At 45.0% G+C, this 3247-nt stretch overlaps 1 protein-coding gene across 1 annotated transcript in view; it reads left to right on the forward strand.

Annotated features, from left to right (window-relative positions):
- The window catches only part of ZSCAN30 (zinc finger and SCAN domain containing 30), an 18319-nt gene that overhangs the window by 764 nt on the left and 14308 nt on the right, over positions 1 to 3247 (forward strand). The window lies entirely within an intron of this gene.

Here is a 3247-nt window from a genome sequence, read left to right on the forward strand (position 1 = left end):
GCTGGTTCCATCCCTGGGTTGGGAAGATCCCCTGGAGAAGGAAATCCCATGGATAGAGGAGGCTGGGGGGCTACAGTCCATGGGAGGGGTGGGGGCGGGGGCTGGTCACTGGAGTTGGCAAAAGTCAGACACGACTTAGCAACTCAACAACCACAATTGTTTGTAACTCTTTCAGTGACAATTGTCTTGTTTGTAACTCTTTCAGTGCCTGCCCAGTGCCTGCACAAAGTAGGAACTCAATAAATGTTAGAGAAATGTATGAAAACACAGGCTTTCCTCAAAAGTGCAGTTGGTTTAGTGGAGAAGGCAGATGTGAAAGGGCAGTTCATCAAGGTACCCATCTAAGAGTATGGACTCTGGTGTCAGACCATTTGGTTTCAAAACAATCCAGACTACTTACTAGCCTTGTGACCTGAGACAAAGTACATAACATCTCTGTTTTTCTTCTGTAAAACTGTAGAATATAGGGTGCTATAAAGATGAATGAAGACACTTAGAACAGGTAGCTGATGCTTGACACTACAATGAAAGCTCAGTTAGTGTTTTCTGTTACAGTTTAAGCAGACAAGGTAGATACTTTATACTGCAGTAGACAGGAATGTCCAAAAGTGGCCTGGACTTCCTTGGGTGTCTTGGACTAAGAGCTACCTGGGACCAGGATCTCATCTCCCAGAGGTGCTTCCGGCCTGCACCTGGGTCCCTTAGACAACTCCATAAACAGCTGACACTTAAATTCACGCTTCTGGTCCAAAGCAGTCGACTTATGCCCCTTGGTGACAAAGCTGCTTTCTCATATTTACACAGTAAGAATGTAGAAGGAGGAGTCCCTTGAATTACCTTCCGTAAATTCCCTGGTGGTTCAGTACAGGGGGTATGGATTGGATCCCTGGTCAGGGAACTAAAGCCCTGCATGCTGCACACAGCCGGAAAAAACACAAAAAACAAAAGCCCAAAATGAAAGGAGAGAGAAGGAAAAAAAAACACACACCAGAATTCCTTTCTATGGGATAATGGGAGAATCAGGGTACATGTGCTCTTTTTACTCACCACTCAGTAAGTTTCCCCAATAAAGCCTATTCTGTAACCCATGCCTTCTGACGTGAAATTTGCGTTTCCCTTATCCACTATGTTGAGTGCTGTATGCACGATGTGTTGAGAATCTCCTCTGGGCCAAGTGTTTTAAAATGCAACTTTTATTGTTATTTAGTTATGGGGAGGTCAACAGATCAGGAGATGATTGGTGAGAAAAGGTAGTTTGTTACAGGTCCCAAAGGAGCAGGGGCATGCCTGGCCCACAGAGCCACTTGGGGAAGCCCTAGGGTCAGTTAGGAGGTGATAGGAGCAGAAAGTGGGCAGGAGCCTTTATTGTGTCTTGTGTGGCAAGAAACAGGGCAAGGTCATGAGGTTTAGGATTGGCTACTTTGAATAATTTCAAAGTAGGGACAGGGCTCTGAGGCATAGAGGTTATCCCTGATTGCTGATACTTGGTCCTGGGGTGATTAGGGCAGGGGAATGGTGGTCCTGGATGAGAAAGCCCCCTGGAGGAGGTGGTGGGTTTGTGGGGCTCTGGATTGGTTGCTTGGTATGTAAAAGGCATACCTGCAGGCAAGTTTGCTATCTCTTGAAATCTGCTAGCCCTGGAAAGGGCAGTCCCTCCAGTGTTGACAAGGCCCTAGATGTCAAAGCATCAGAATTTAAAAAATGCTTAATATACCAAGCAAAACTAAATGTTTATGTTATTGTAATTCCTGTAATAACTCTGATGAAAGCATTGTTGACTCCATTTTTAATGGAGAAGAAATGGAATCTCAGAAAGGTTTAGTTGGCGACTACTGTCATAGCTTTTAAGAGGCTGCATTATGATTCCACATTGTGGGGTCACCTGATTCCAAAGCTGGTGCTTTTCCTGGGAGCTAAGTCATCTCCTTGCAGTATGAGAAATGGGGACTTTTTCAGACCTAATTAGGCATTCAACAATGTTGACCACTGCCTGTTTTAAACTCTCCTTTCTTAACTGTAGCAACACTCTTTCTTTTATATATGTAACGCCTACTGTGTACCACACATTGGATTGGGTGATGGAGACACAGTGGGAGCAAAAATCTTGATGTGGCTTATAATCTCATTGTGGAGGATGATAGGTATTGCTTGAGCTTCTCTGGTGGCTCAGTAGTAAAGAATCCACCTGCAGTGAAGGAAAGGCAGGAGGTGCCACTTCAGTCCCTGGGTCTGGAAGATCCCCTAAAGGAGGGCATAGCAAAGGAGCCTGGCAGGATACAGTCCATGGGGTCGCAAAGAGTTGGACACGGCTAAAGCAACTGAGCACACACGCATGGGTATTACTCAAATAATCCACTGAAGTATCAGTTCAGTTCAGTCCCTCAGTCATGTCCGACTCTTTGCAACCCCATGGGCTGTAACACACCAAGCTTCCTGTCCATCACCAACTCCCAGAGCTTGCTCAAACTCATGTCCATTGAATCGGTGATGCCATGCAACCATCTCATCCTCTGTTATTCTCTTCTCCTGCCTTCAGTCTTTCCCAGCATCAGGATCTTTTCAAATGAATCAGTTCTTTGAACCAAGTGGCCAGAGAATTGGAGTTTCAGCTTTAGCATCAGTCCTTCCAAAGAACACCTAGGACTGATTTCCTGTAGGATGGACTGGTTGGATCTCTTTGCAGTCCAAGGGACTCTCAAGAGTCTTCTCCAACACCACTGTTCAAAAGCATCAATTCTTCGGCACTCAGCTTTCTTCACAGTCCAACTCTCACATCCATGCATGACCACTGGAAAAACCATAGCCTTGACTAGACGGACCTTTGTTGGCAAAGTAATGTCTCTGCTTTTGAATATGCTATCTAGGTTGGTCATAACTTTCCTTCCAAGGAGTAAGTGTCGTTTAATTTCATGGCTGCAGTCACCATCTGCAGTGATTTTGGAGCCCAAAAAGATAAAGTCTGACACTGTTTCCACTGTTTCCCCATCTATTTCCCATGAAGTGATGGGACCAGATGCCATGATCTTCGTTTTCTGAATGTTGAGCTTTAAGCCAACTTTTTCACTCTCCTCTTTCACTTTCATCAAGAGGCTTTTTGGTTCCTCTTCATTTTCTGCCATAAGGGTGGTGTCATCTGCATATCTGAGGTTATTGATATTTCTCCCGGCAATCTTGATTCCAGCTTGTGCTTCTTCCAGCCCAGCGTTTCTCATGATGTACTCTGCATATAAGTTAAATAAGCAGGGTG

This window comes from Bison bison, unplaced genomic scaffold (assembly GCF_000754665.1).
Source record: "Bison bison bison isolate TAMUID 2011002044 unplaced genomic scaffold, Bison_UMD1.0 scf7180017864286, whole genome shotgun sequence".
Taxonomy (NCBI): domain Eukaryota; kingdom Metazoa; phylum Chordata; class Mammalia; order Artiodactyla; family Bovidae; genus Bison; species Bison bison.